The sequence below is a fragment of the Neodiprion virginianus genome, chromosome 7 (assembly GCF_021901495.1).
Source record: "Neodiprion virginianus isolate iyNeoVirg1 chromosome 7, iyNeoVirg1.1, whole genome shotgun sequence".
Lineage (NCBI taxonomy): Eukaryota > Metazoa > Arthropoda > Insecta > Hymenoptera > Diprionidae > Neodiprion > Neodiprion virginianus.
In genome coordinates, this window is record NC_060883.1 from 2,185,321 (window position 1) to 2,201,494 (window position 16,174).

Genomic DNA, 16,174 nt, shown 5'->3' on the forward strand with positions numbered 1-16,174 from the left:
CGCACAATTGGTTGAAATAAATAAATAAACTCACCATTAGCTGCACGGTGATAAAAGGTGTAGAAGAAGAAACTGCGACGCCGAAGCTTTCTTACCCAGGTCCGATTGAACTCGCACGTCACTCACTTCACGATCACTCACGATCACTCACTTCACATTTGTTATTCACTTTTCACTTTTATTCACTTGTTCACTTTTATTCACACTTGTTCACTTATTCACTCGTAAATTACTCGCGATACGCGTAAATTCTTGAGCAGCGTCCCGACGCCGCGAGGCTCAAGAATCGACTGACGCGAAACTGACCTTGAAAATCAAGAAGCGGAACGTCAACAAGATCGCGTATTTACCTTATCGTTGAATGCGTACAGGTTACGACTTGACGCTCGATTATACGTCGATTCGAATCCAAATTCCGCGTGTTTCATTCCAATAATCGATTCTTGCTGCATTTTTGCTCTGCAACTGTAACAAAAAAAAAGTCACTCGTTATTACCAGACTCTTAAAAGCTCAGTTTTGAATACAGGTTTTCAATCGTTTAAAATTATTCAACTTCTGACACTGATTGTCGGCTTTTATTTGTTCAAAAAAACTTATAACTAACTTTTGAACCGTGAACTGATTTTTTTTTAAATCATTTTAGATCGATTCCTCAACCGGTTTCACTGCGATTTCAGGCTTCGAAAATATTCTCGTATGTTCAAAAGTTTCTCGCAATTTTTCGTCCCGAGTAATAAAAATTTTTTAATATCCAGACAGTTGATAAAATAATTAATTTTGTTTTACAAACACCTAAGCTTATTTGTAATTACTTTCTTGTTTTATGATCAAATCCAAAGGAATTGATCTTAAATCGAAACAATATCGATGAGGTTTTAACGAGGGAATCTCGAATTTCGTGAGGCAGAAACTTGAGATTGTTTTCCGGAGTTTGAGGCCGGGAATTTGCGGGGTTGATAAAGTTTATCGTGAATTGATTTTAAGAGAAAGTCTGCAAAGGGTCTGAGAAGGCGCGGAAGCGACGCGCGCCAACATTTGTTAACGACAGTTTGAGAAATGTTATTATATTCGTCGTCATCGTCGTAAGGTCAGAACATTGAGGGGGGTTAATCTCCCTAATCTTAGGCAGATGTCGATGGACCCGTAAAGTTGAGACATTAGTTCGTCGATCGGACAGCTTATATCGTCGCTAATCATTCGACTTCTCCCTTCGTCTCACCGAAGTAAAGAGAACGCGAATTAGATCTCAATTTTCTCTCTTCTCCATCCCTCGAAAAATCGTTTCAAGATCGTTGAATCGAGCTTGAATGCGGCAGAAGATAAAAATTGTGATTTTGGTTACCGTAAAACATGGAAAAATGACGGCATCGATGTTCAGATGATGACAAAGAATTATTTCTCAATAGCTAAACTGAGAAAAAAATTTTCAGTTTCAAAAAACTTATAATTGCTGATCGATAAGAGCGACGAATAATTTTCGTTTTCAAGTCGAATGTAATATCATAATCTTTTCTTCCCGATCAAAGAGTTTTAAAAACCCATAAAACAGCCTGACAACGCAAAAAAAAAAAAAAAAAAAAAAATACGCGATCCGGAATAAATTTGTAGAATGCAAAATTAGATGACCGGAACTAGGCGGAAGAAAAAAGTTCGAGTTTATTTCTAAATTCAGGGGTAAAAACGGAGAGAGAGAGAAAGAGAGAGAAACAAAGACGAAAGAGAGATGAAAACAATTAAGAGACACAGAAAAAAGGGGGGGGGGAAAATAGGGAGAGGATCCGTTGCATGATAATGCGTTGTAACCTCAGCGCGTGGGGAAAATGATGGGGCAAAGAACGAGGGTGGGAAAGACGGAGAGAGGAGCGAACTTGCAAGCTGCGACTCGATGGAGAGAGAGAGAGAAATAAAAAGAGAGGGAAATTGAAAGAGAAAGAGAGAGTTCTTCTTACTTTGCATTCCTTTGTACGACATTCTGCGCCGGCACGAGCCTTCTCTCTCTCTCTCTCTCTCTCTCTCTCTCTCTCTCTCTCTCTCTCCTCTCCTCTCCTCTCTCGCTTCCCTCCAACCTAACCTCGCACCCTTACTTCGTTCGCTCTCCGCTCCTCGAGCTTCGCTCTCTACCGCGACTCAGCTTTGGGCCGGAACCCAACGCCCGGGGTTTTAATGCACTTGTCCACTCGAGAATCATCTTTTCTCCTTTGCGCCTGTCTATCCGCCGCTACTGTACTTCGGGTTTCTACTCTCTCTTTTCTCTCTCTCTCTCTCTCTCTCTCTCTCTCTCTTTGCCAGCCTCTGAAAATATTCCATGTCATAAAGACACACGAGTCACTGTCTGCAGCGCTACGCTGTCGAAACGCATTAGGCACCTTCCATCTTCAAACTCGTGGATACGTTCGCCGGTCGATTTAGGGATTTTTTACCCCTATTCCTCGAATTTCTTTCTCGTCAATCGGAGGTGAAGAAGGAGAATGAAAAAAAAAATAAGCCGGAAAAACTGTTCATTCGCGATAATTTTCATCGTAGTGAAAAGGGAGGAGTGTCTGAAAAACTTACCGAGATAATCTCAAAAGTAAAAAATAACCCTTTCAATATTTATCCCTCATTTGTTAATTGAATAACCAGTACCCGATTCAAACGCTACAAATTTGATATTTTGCGTTCTGAACATATCAAGTAAATAAGTAAATTTCTACGCACTGATTCGTATCGACTCGACCGACTCCGAGAATGCTGATAATATAATTACAAAAATATGAAACTACCCGAGTGTCTAAAAATATAAAAATTCCGGTAGAATGAATGAATGAATGAAGAACGAGGCCAAAAAAAAAAAAAAAAACTCCTTTCAAAACTTGTCAAATATCGTCAACGCTGAAAGAGAAATGGTCGAAAATTGCAGCATAACCGCGAGCGTAGAGCGAGTTTGTCGCAAATTCCTCTGGCGTATCTATCGCGAATTATTTTCGGCGAGGGAAGGGGAAGAGAGAGCCTTGGGAGCATCCGGTTGACGATGCCGCAAGACTCTCCTACTCTCGTTATCTCTCTCTGTGTTCGTCTCTCGACCGCGGACGCATGACGAAATTTGAATTTGAAAAATAGAAAATAATATAATCGCAAATAACGCGAGTACGTTTCTATACGTGTATGTGTGTGTATATTTTTGCATGTCCGCAGGGAATGAGTTTCAATCTATTTCGCCACGTGTATCATCATGCGCTTTACAAACTCACGCAACCGCCGCTCATTATCAACGAATTATATATATATATGTATGTATATGTATGTATGTATGCGCGCGTATATTAAGTAGGTGCACAACAGGCAATAAAGGTCGACTCCGTCAATGCAGCGGGTATAAAAGGCGCGCCGGATCTTCGCTCACTGAGTTTCTGCTGCAAGCACCGCCCCTCGATCATTGCGGATTAAACTGCTCAATTATCCACGAGCGACTCCATCTTATCAACACGTCGACCAATAACGTCCCTCGCTCGTAGCTGACGAATTTTTCCTATTCCTTTTCCATTTATCTTCGCCCATCGGATGTACGGTATGGTCAAAACACGACACAAAATAAGGAAACTGAGGTGCGGAGGCTTGAAATCAATCAATCAGTGAACTGAGTTGGCTGATCGATTTTAAAAGAAAACAAAGAGTCAAAAAAAAAAGTCTCGACAATTTTTTAAATCAAGATACGGAGTCAAATTAGAAAAATTAAAGTACAGAGGATTAAAATAAGTTGGCCTGGCCAGTTTTGTAATTAAGCTCAAAGTTTTTTTTAAAAAAGCTCTAAATATACAAAATTAAGGCACAGGGTTAAAATAGAAAAATTAAAGACTCAAAAAATCTCCGTCATCTAATTTCTACCAAAATCCGAATGTATTTAAGTTTTTTTCCCACCATTTTAGATTCAGCAAATCTGACCTGAGATTCGCGATCAGCCACCTAATAAACCTTCGAGTACAAATGTTTTAGTTTATTTTATTTTTTTTCTATTGTTTTCATCTTATCGAATATGCCAAATGTAAATTCTAATAATCTGGCCTTAGATTCGTGATCAGCTATCCAAAAAATGTTACGGCATCAATTTTCATTCGAATCCATTCGTTCGTTCTCAAGATATCGTTATTTTGTTATTTTTGTTATTTTTTGAATTTGGTCAATTTAAATAACTCAAAACGTAATGAACCGATCAGAGCCAAAATCTGATCAGTTCTGAGTTTGGAAAAACCGCTTCGATTGTGAAAAAAATAATTAAAATCCATACGAAAACGATTGGAGTTAATTCTACAGGCACAAAAAAGTGGAGACCTGTTAAAAACTCGACTTTTGATTTTCCGGCTGACGACACGCGGTGGCTAAATTTTTTCCCCGTGAAACCAGAGAAACGGGGAGTTAAAAAAAAAGCGTGAAAAGAAGCTGCGTCGAAGCGTTTCTCGAATTCGCTCGTAAAGACAAACGCGGGTCCGTTGCTCGCGAGTCGTGACACGAGGCTCGAGTCTTGGAGCGATAATAAATACTATCTTCGTGTCCGGTTCCTGTCAAGCCAAGAAGCGAGCTGTGCGCGAAGATAATACGGCACGTTATCTATCGAACGAGCGATTCGTCGTCGTCGTCGTCGTCGTCGTCGTCGTCGTCGAGGCGTTCGTTCCTGCGAGGAGTCGACGAAAGTGAAACTAGGCACGTGCTGGACCGTAGGACGATAAAATAGACACGGAGGAAGAATCGAACGGCGATAACGCCGCGCGAGTAAGATAATGATTGTAACTAGGAAGATCCGAAATCGCCCCTTCCCGACATCCTCGGAACCGCTCCGGCATCCCGCCGCGTTGTATTCCTGAATAGGCCGGATGCGTATTGTTCGTTTCATTTGCGTTGGTCGACGAGTGGCCTCCTCCTCCTACTCGGCCTCGTCGAAATCATATTTCACAACTTATTCGCTGTCCTTTTATTTTTCTCCGATGGAGATTCCTCGGAACGACCGCTCTCCGAATCAAGCTCACGTTATCGATGCAAATTTAAAAATTTTTTTTTAACAACATTTTGCCATAAATTTAACCAAGAACAATTTGTTGCGAGAAAATTCAGAGAACGAGAAATGTTTCGGACAAGTTATCGGCTAGAAAAATATCAAGACATTTTTTACACCATTTAGAATACATTCGTCCGATTTAGAAATAATTCTGAGATAGATTTTCAAATTTTCAATCAAGCAAAAAAATTTGCACATCTGACGATATTTTATTATACTTCATTGTCGGTTATGGTGGAAAAAAAGTTGGACCTGTCGTAATTTCGCAATAATTTGCCAGATTTTTTAACACATCCGTAAATTTTCTCGCTACATTCTCGAACACTTTGATACAAGAGTCTTACGCTACCATTTATCCAACATTTTGCAAATCAACTATTTTGATAAAACCGATCAAATAATTCAAAATAAATAATTCACAACTATCATTCGATACACGATCTAATATTTCGCACTTATTGTACATTTCAATAATACCTTTTCGCAACATTTTTCGCACATCTCGCGATATCGTTCAAACTTCCACCCCAATGAGGATGTTGAGAAAAAAGAAGAAAAATAAGTAAAATACTTGAAAAATGAATAAACAAAGAAACAAATCAAATTCGCATAAAGAATGGGGGGTGGGGGACAACTTTCGAGCAGCACGAAGTGGACGATCTGATAAATTGGGATTTGCAGATAGCCGGATTAATCGTGTATATACAACGTATACACGTATAGCCGAGGGTAAAATCAAGGATGGGAGAATGAGGAGTTGAGACCTAAACCGAAACAGGACACTACTTTGAAATAGTTTTCGACATCTACTGCGATACGGACAGGCGGGAACACCGGGCAACATTCTTGGCCGGCGGGGCGTTGGCCAATTTATTTCTTGCCTCGATCCTCGATACGAAACGAGAAGGAGAAGGAGGAGGAGGAGAACCGTTTCCTCTGACCACATCCGAAAGCCCTTCGCAAGCGACGGGGCGGTTAATTTGCGACAGTCTCCTTCCCCTCGGCCTCACGACGCGCACTTATACAGAGCCAACGGCAAGTCGAACTATTCCGAAATCAATTAAACTATCGGAGTGATTAACGGATGGATCTCTCTCAAACCTCACCGTTAGGCTGTCTTACACCCGCGTTTCTGCTTGGCCGCAAGCCTCGATTTCGATGGATATTTATTTGTTTACAAATTATACGAAATCAAAGCCCTTTTGCATACGAGATCGAAAACAGCGCAGTTGGACAGACTGGCTGATAAATGTATGCAAAAATTTCTTATGGAAATGAGAATTCAGTCATGCAATCGGATATGAAATAATTATTTAACAATTGAAAGATAAATAGATCGTCGAAAGTTAAATGTAGAGGTACTTGATGGTACGATATTCAAAGATTACAAAAAAGAAACGAATATTACACACGGTGATTTATTCAATATTTATTCATTTGTTTATTTATTTTCCTGCGAATCGACAATTTTCAGTCACACTTGCAAAGTTCGATCGATTTCGAATCACGTCGAGAGACGATGCTTTCAATAATCTGTCACAAAAGTGCGGCTACGGAGCTTTTGCTTCTACTATATATATATATATATATATATAATGCACGATAAGAGCTATTAGCAACGTCGAACGTCAAGATAACGTTTGGTAACGGTTGGTCTCGGTTTTATTCCTGCGGGAATTCTGTCGACGAGAGACGGGAATAACGTGAAACTAACCAGGTGTCTCAGTTCACAGGTAGCGGTATATATACATATAAATATATATCAGGTTTATATGGAAGAAGAGACACGTGTCTGTGTGTATACAGAGGACAGATGGTGCTGGCCATTCTTTATAACCGCGTGTACATGTATAAACGCACTGACTAAGCTCATCGACGTTGGCTCGAGCTCGTATCCCACACCCAGCGAAGTAACCATTAGTAGGCACTAGGAAAACGAACGAGGAGAAAAGAAGCAATAAGAAAGAAAGACGAAGAATTAACTGGAGGGGGGGAAAAAAGACAGGCAGGAATTTAAGTGCGGGTAGGTTACACGTTATAATACCGATGATCGCAATGATTGATGAGTGATAATAAACCAAGGAAATGTACAAATTTTCGTCATGTTTGAAAATTTCTCTCGATCCTACATTCTCTGAAACATGATGAGAATTTCCCTTTACACCTTCTTTCGCGAGTACAAGTTACCGGGTACTTTGAATACGGGCAAGTAATGTTCATTTAGAAAAGAAAAAATTAGGAGAATTATTATTGAAAATCCTCGGATATAATCCTTACGCCAAAGAACACGCGTCGCTGATAAAGCATTTTTCTCATCTTTTAATTTCCCCCTATTTTTACCACTCCTTTATCGCTCAACGAACCAAATTCAATTCTGTAAAGCAAAGTTCGTTGCAGTGGTGTCAGAACTGGAATCATCGATAACTGACTAGAAGATAAGAGCAAATAGTTAAAAAAAAAAAGAAAACAATCAACAAATACTTATCAATTTTTCGATTTTCTTTATAAGCCTCAATTGACTGTAAATCGAGGAATCATAATTAGATGCTCCAAGCCTAGTGGAAAAAAAGAGTATTTAATTTGTTGCACAGTGCTTATACCCGTGAGATTGAGTACACTAACGAGTCGAAGTTTGAAGAAGCAGAAGAAGCGTGTAGATCGAGGCTGGGCGAGTAATAATAAGAAAAACAACAACAACAACGAGGAAAAAAAAACAAGAAAAAACGACAACATGTTGAGAGAAGAAAATGACGACGCGATGACGATGAGGAGAAAAGGGTTGCACCGGATGGCATCGCCAAGAGAGAGAGAGATGTGAGAGGTGACGAGAGTCTCGGCTGGCTCTTTCAGCCTGAAATAAGTGGCCAGAGAGCGAAAGAGAGAGAGAAAAAGAGTGCCAAGTGACACGTCCACAGGTGTCAGCGGACAATGGAGGCACGGAGGGCGGTTTTCCGATGCTGCTGCTGCACTTGGGGTGGTGGCGTGTCGTCTCTCGCCGCAAGAGAGCCAAAGCTCGCCCTGTAAGGCGACAGGAGGAGCTTGCAACGCGTTGTGCCGTGTGTACACCGGGGCCTCTCTCTTAATTTACCTACCCACCTTCCTTCTTCTCCACCTCCGCGTGCACGAACAAAAGGGCCGGTAACAAATCCGCGAAAAAATCCCGAGGATCCGCTGTGTTTCGGAAGAAAGAAGAGGAAGAAGATGAAGAACGGCGCTCGTGGCTGAAAAAGCTCTCAAATTTCAACTTACGACGACGCGAAACTCGCCTCGAATTTTCCTTAACGATATTTCAACTCCTTACTTTTTTTTTTTTTTTTTCGCTTTTCTCGACATTTTTTTCAACCCTTGGGTTCTTTGAAATCGTATTTTACATTACTTTCACACGATTGCAAGCTTCGGCAAAATTGAGCATGAAATAATTCGAACGAATGCCAGAAGTGATGGCTGTGAAGAAAAGAAAAAAAAAAAAATCGAAAATAGGAAATTAGAACGAAACTGGAAGGCGAAGACATTACCTTCAATTTTGAATTATTTTCTAAAATGCGTCGTAATATTATTTAGTCAAATATTCTACCGTTTTGCGAAATTTTCGCAATATCCTCTGAAAAATAATTCAAACAGATCTCGACAATAATTCGCATTATTTAACCACGTGACTGTGAATATTGCCAAGATTTGGCATTATTTCGAACTACTATGCATTGTCAGGGTAAAAATTATGCGTGTGCCGATCGAGTCGGAAACGGAATCAATATGTTTAAAATAAAATAAAGAGGTACAGGATCTTCTCATGGTTTCCGTTTGCGGGTGGGCCGATGGTGGAGATATTGCGGGAAGAGAGGGGGGGAGGAGCCTGACCGAAGGGTGGTGTGAGCAAGAGGCAGGGAAGGTTATATACTTGATGGTTGTCAAATATTGAAAGGATCGTCTACTGTTATGCCAACATCCTCAAAGGACCGACATCCTTCCGGTGTTCCCGGTGTCTGCACGGCAGGCGGGCAAAAATTCACAATCTATTATGCACGATCCGTGCAAAACTCTTCGATCATCGCCGATCATCCGATTCGTTTTCATGCACAAAAGTGAAGCGTAGAATAAGGAAGAGAATGAATAATAAAATCGAAGCTTGGAATACCCGGTGTTTGGCGATATTTTACATCGTTTTTCTCTTTTTCTCTTCTTCTTATTTTCCGCAGAGTCAACGCAAATTCAGAGCAGAAGTAAGAGGAGAGAAAAGGAAAGAAAAGTGGAAAAAAAGAAAAAGAAAAGATTGCGGATTCACCGATCTTAGCATAATAAAGACGCGGGGTGCTTGTTTACCCAAAACAGACCGCAGAGATGGAGGGGGCGAGGTGGGTGGTTTGCTTCTTGGTTCTTTGGTTGGTTGGTTCGTTGATTTTAAGCGCATTACCGCGCTGACCGAAACGCCGAGATGAGCAGATGATCTCTCGGAGATTATCGACCCCTTAAGGATCTACGAGGCCGTCGTACAGTCCGGGGAAAAAATTTAAAACGAGTGAAATAACCACGAGATCAGGGTTTCGAAAGCAAACTGAAACTTGACGTAGTTACGTCGATTCACATAAAAATAAAAATAAAAAATCTCTCCACCGAACGTCGAAAAAAAAAAGGAAAATGTCGCGAGTTCATCGAAATTCGGAATGATTAATTTTTAATCAGATTTTTTTGGAAGAAAAACAAACCAATTTTTTACTGAAATTATCAATTTTCTATCGCAAACAGAGTGATTTTTTCCGTATAATCAATAAGATTTTGTTTCGATCGAGATCAGCTTTTGCTGACTTATACATCCCATCTTCTGAACATTGTTTGCCGTTTTTTTTTTTTTTTCTTCTCTCGTCGTGAGGAATGTTTTCGTTCATACTGTACGATCGACGCATGCAACTACTTAAAGGCAGTGAACACGAAGAGAAAACTTTGTAATTCGAGATGATCGATGCGCCCTTTGGCAGCTGCTCTGCTTCTGGCCCTTTGGCAGCTATCTCTCGTTCCGAGTTACGAGTTCTCCGTTCTCGGCCGACTCTTTCTGACTAAGAATAAAGGCAAGGGGGAGGCAGCCAATGTTTTTCCAAGCAGATGTCGAGCCCGGTAAATACCCGAATACCCAGCGCAGATAGCGCCAGGAGACAAAAGTCTCAGATAATCGAATCAATTTTAGACGAATCCTCTGCCTGCCCGCCCCCAACGTAACACGAAACCAGCGCCACCGGAATAGAAGAAGACCGTCCTTCTGCTGGAAACGGAAAGAGAATATGAAGGAGAAAAGAATCAGGAAAAGAGATGAGACAACAATGAAGAATGAGCTGTCTTCGACCTAGACACGTATGCTTTTCACCTTGATTCGGAGATGGTTTTCTCTTTCGTGGAATATCGACGATCGATTATTACGATCGTGAACCGATGTCAAGAAATTTTATAGATTCAGGCACGATTCGATTCGAGTCTTTTTTTTATACTAACCTAAATTACAAGTTATAACGTGACGCTGGCCTGAATTCCAAGTCGTAACTTCAAGTTAACCTAAATTCGAAGATTCAAGAGAAACCTAACCGCAATGCGTAGTCGTAGCAAGAACCTAACTCAAATTCGAAATCACAGTGTGAACCTTACTTAAATTCTTAGTCATAACTCTAACCTGATCCAAAGTCCTGAAAGTATTATCAAGCCTGGAGTAACTGCCCGAGAAAAAATTAAGAACAAAGCCTACGTTGAACCTCTAACTCCTAAAAATCAAAGTCTCAAACCCTAATTTTACGTTCTCAGTAGAAAATTTCATCTATCTTGACTCTATTCGATCTACAGCTCCTCCATTGGACCTGTAACTCATCTTCTATCGATATGTCATTACAGCGAAATTCAAGTATTTTTACATAATCATTTTGACAAGTTTTAATAACATTTGAAAATTAACTATCGCATTTAAACCATATAAATTTATTCAACGTTCTTACGAGTAAAAAAATCCTTTTAACGAGAGGACCTTCAAGTTGACATAAATACAAGATTCCAAAATTTATTAATACTCGAAAATTGAACTCTACCACTCTGGAGGGTCAAAGGAGTTTCCAAACAGACTCTACTTTGAGTCCAAACTTGGCAAATGCGAAAATCTCGGACATTTTTAGCGTCCATATCATTGAAAAAGAACCTACCTTACTTTCTTTAAACTCGTAAACTAATTGCTACGTTTTAACTCGGGTATGAAATCGATGAAGAATAATTTCAAGACCAAAAATAGACAAACACCCGAACGATTCTATCTAAATAATATCGTTGGGTTGTATAAAAGGGGTTGTTTTTCTTAAAGGGTGAAATTCTCGGGTAGAAAAGTGGCAGGAATCTCGCGTGTCGGTTATACATGACACACACACACACACACACATATATATACACGCCTAAATAATAAAACCGAAAGCGTGCAGGACCATACGAGAGAGGATCCCCCCCCCCTTCCCCCCTCCCGCCGAGTTTCGTGGGCCGGTAGAAATTCTCTTACGGCTCGGAAGCGAGCAACAAGTTGATATCTTATTCCGTCCAAGCGATCGCGTCGCGGGGCCAGCGAGAAACGGCGTAAGAAAACACCCTCCCATCACCCCGTGAAGGGAGGAGAAGGGAAGGGAGGGGAAGGGAAGGGAGGGCGGCTTCTTAGCTATCAACAGGTCTCCCCGCGGCGAAAGCTTTCTTCTTCTTCTTCCTTAGCTCCGGAATTTTCCCCCACCCCGAACCCTGCGGTATATCGCCCGGAAAATCTTGGGGCGAATCTTGGGGTAAGGGTGGTTTTACTCCCCCGAGACAGATCAGTGGGGATCTTAACCTGTTGAGGCCTGCCTCGAGAGATAAAGTGCTTTCTTAGCCGTGACAACGGCCGCGTTCTCGAGGGTTGGAAAATCTTTCCCCACCTTCACACCGAAACTCTACCCCAAGTTTCCACCCTCGCACTTTCTTACAACGCTTCTTTGTCGTCGGTTGGGGTGTCTTTCTTTACATTTACTTTCACACCGTTGCACAAAGGGGTGGTTTTTTTTTTTTTTTTTTTTCTTTCTTCTTCTTCTTCAGATTTTCTCACCGCGAAACAAGGTCAAGGCTCGCGAATTAGGAATATTTTTTCCCTTCACCCTTTTGATTTTTTATTGTTCCCCCCCCCCCCCCCCCCCCCTCATCTATCCTATTCAGAGAGCTGAAGCGAAAAATAATTTGGTCCTTCTATGTCAGGAGACATGAAAAGTGACAAAAACCGGATTAAGCTTAGAAGAAGTAGGTAGAAAAAAAGAAAAAAACGAGAGGGGAAAAAAAGTAGACACGCGTTAACGAGGTCGTGTTAATATGTGGAGACTCTGTGTAATACTTGGGCGGAAAAAAACGTGATATTGTTATCACCAGCGCACGTTTTTTGAAAGAAGGGGAAAACTTTTACGCACTATAAATACAAGGCTGCGTCGTTCTGCAGTGTAAAGAGAGCGAGGTAGACAGGCATAAATTATTCAACGTTGTTAGAACGCGCGAATAATATAACCTTATACCTACTTCGTTAGTATTTTGTTGCAGCAGTTTAACGTACTCGTTACAAAAAATCGTTTGCTTTTTTTTGTTCCGTAAGAGTCGATTTAGGGAATAGTGAAAAGTTTTTTATGCCCCTTTTCTTTCCCTTGTTTTGTCTACTTCGTTGGCGATTAATCGCGTCGTTGGACTTGGTTTTGTTAATTTATAAACGTGATTCTTAGGCAAAAGAAAACAAGTAAAAATTGTCGTTCTCTTCGCTTTTTAAATTGTTTCTACAAATCAAATAATCAAACGATGAAAAACTATGCTCGTCATTTTACTCCGAGGGTCTGAAGTGAATAATTCTTGCCGTCGTTGTTGATCGACACAGTCCCGAAAAAACGGAATTGACGGATGAGATCTTTGATCGTGTCACTTTTTCGCTAGATTCCTTCCTCGATTCAATGAAAAGTATTTAATTAGGTTCTAAAATTTTTCCTCCTTACTTGTTGTTTCCTGTGTTATAAATTTTCGATCTTTTCTAATATCGCCTCGCTTCATCCCCTCGATGTCGCGCAGCGATAAACGGAGTTAATCGCGCTGCGTCCTGCAGGAATTTAACGATACGACGAATCTGCAAAGCAGCGTCGCTGTCGCTGAGGGTTAATTAAAATTATACGAGCTGTACGATCGTAATTCGCGGTCTGTTTGCCGTCTGATTTGATGCTGATAAAACGTCTCTCAAACACTGCAGCGCGGCAGCGTCTCTTGAATGGGAAAGAATAATAAGAGGAAAAGCCTGACTCTGTAAGCTGCCGTCGTTTCAACCCTCGAAGGGGCCGAGAAGGGGAGAAGAAACGGCTCGCCGGGAAGACGGCTGCCGACTTAAGGGACTCGGATATCTCTCTTCCTTACAGGAAGTTTCCCTAATTTGTCGACTTGGTGAAAACACACTTGTTGAACGCCGCACCAGCACCACCGCCCCGAAAATCCCCTCGGCACTTCCTCAAGATTGTCCGACATAAGAAACCACTTGTTGCTCCCCCCCCAAGTCACACTTCGAGACTTCTGCAAGGAAACGGGCCGCCTTCTCGGCAATGTACCGTATAAAAATGAACAACGATGAAAACGTTTTGCTATAAAATTTCTGGGTATCGCCGTTACAATTGTACGGTAAAACGGATAACCAAAACACTTTCACTGAATCAAAGCAACTGCAATTTTCACCTTTAATTTTATCGGAAATCGAATCGATAAATTTGAGGTTCAGATTGTGCTGCAGAAATTTTTTTTTCAAAGCAATAAGTTGTACGAATGGATTGTAGAAATTATTATACTCGATATTAAAAGATTCGTGATTATTTGAACCGAATGATAAATCGTTGAAAACAAAACGGAATTGAATGTCACGTTTCTGGATGCTTCTATCTAAGTTTCTTCCTTTTTTTTTTCTCCCCCCTCGTTAATCTTCCGATGAATGAGTGTACGTCGAGGTGGAATCTGAGGCCGAAATTCGACACCGATCGTGAGTGAAACAGATCGTAGAACCAGGTCGTATCGAACATGGGGGCGTTACTTGTAAGCGAACATAGAGCGAGACTGAGGGAAAAATAAAAGAGGGAGAGTCGGATTTCTGTGACCAGTTTTGAGACGCGATCGTACCAGCACAATAAAAAACAAATCTAACGTAGTAATTGAGCCGTCGAGATTTTCCATAGATCGCTCTGCTTAGGTCGCCCTTTTTCCATTATTCTGTGTCTAGAAAATTTTCCGCAATCGCTCGATTCTTTCATAAAAATAAAACGAAATCGTTGATTCGAATGAAACGTGAATATCAAAGTTGAAGCGTTGATAAATCGTACAATTCAAAAAAAAAAAAAAAATAAAACATTCATACGGTTTCTGGTTTTTCAACTCTCATTTCTGACTTAACCCGTTCGATTTTTGTGACAACGAAAAATCTAATGCGGTTCGCTTCTCACTCCCCTTCTCAAGCTTTCACCCTCTCACGCATTATAACCACACACGCGCTTGTAAGTTTGACAAAGAAAATATACGGGCAGTATAGAAGCATGCATGAATAAATCTTCCACTCGGTTTCCATACCACTTGTGTATAATACAAGTATTGTGCATAGGTTGGTATATTACACGTACATGCAATACACGCTTCCCTAGATTAAGCCGGACAATAATAGGCACGTGCCAGAATCTAATCATCGTTCACCCTGCAAGAAGGCAAGGAGGGTTCATTTTACTTCGTTTCGTTTTCTAAATTCTTTTCATTTTTCTTTGCCTGTTTCCTCCCCCCCCCCCTCCCCCCTCCCCCGCCTCTCATTTTTTCTCTTTTAAGACATTAATCGAACCATTCTTCGATCCCTGACCCTTGAATTTACCCCACACAAAATCGATTAGAAAGTTACGTCATAGAGTTTGTTATAATCGATCAAAATTTGTATCTTTTTTTTTTGTATTATTTTTCGTTTCAATTATCTTACCACCAATCCTCTTGTAATATTTCAGACAATTTTTTTTTTGAAAGAAATTTTGTACTTAGATTGACTATTCTTTCGTCGTTCTGAATTTTTTTTTTTAACCAAATTCCTTTCGCCCTTTCTATTCACGTCGAACAGAACGAGTTTACTTAGCGACACGATTTTCCCACGCGTTTTTACGTAATCCACGTTCAATATATAATCTTGGACGATATTGGGCGGCTCTGAGAACCGAATGATCGGCCAAACAAAAAGGGAAGGTGGGGGGAGGGAGGAGGAATATGACGGATAGATAAAACGTAAAGAATGAAAATCAATATCCACCTCCGATACTTTCCAACGGTTCGTCGGTCACCTCCTCGCCTATATCCAGCCCTTATCTCTCGATCGTATCGGAGTGATTTTAGTGGGTATGAGATTACAGCTTTACACGCACGTCTTGCGCCTGTAAATTCCGCGTACGTACGTACGTGTAACGTGAGCGTATTTCACGCACACGAATCGATTAATACGCAGCACGCTTCTGGAACGACAGATGGCAGTTTCGTAGACAAAGAACTATGACGTATACGATCATACCCTAAAGAGCTCTGCGTATGTGCTTACAAGTTTTCATTACGTACCTTATAAACACCGCATGGACTAAGTCACCCTTCGCGTGGATTCGATCCAGGACGGTGAAAAAAATTTCAACGAAACACCGGTTATAATCAATAGTTTTTAAAAAACACGTATCAGACCTGAATTTAGAATTGTATTCACGAGAAGAAAGAAGTAATGAAGATGTTGAACTCGATCTCAAAGATTTTTCAAAATCCAAATTCAATCATTTTAAACTGTTTTTCGATTCTTTCTGTACCTCCATGCTATATATTTTTTTTTCTCGCATGTCGAACAGAATAATAAGTAATCATTCAGCGTGTAAACTTTTTAATATACCGCAAGATTGATCCAACTTGATACCAAGAAGATGAAACGGGCTACAAAACCTTGGTTAACAATTAGACAAAGTTTGAAAAACTTTTTCGCTGGCCAAATTATTATAAAAACGCGACATCTGATAATCGGTGAAACAATTTCTGAGATTAATTTCGACAGATGTGTGAAGAATGAATAGGTATAAAATCACAGACAGGGTAGAACTTCGGCT

At 40.6% G+C, this 16,174-nt stretch overlaps 1 long non-coding RNA gene across 1 annotated transcript in view; it reads left to right on the forward strand.

The window, feature by feature from the left end:
- Positions 1-16,174, forward strand: part of LOC124308809 (uncharacterized) — a 65,798-nt gene that overhangs the window by 11,698 nt on the left and 37,926 nt on the right. The window lies entirely within an intron of this gene.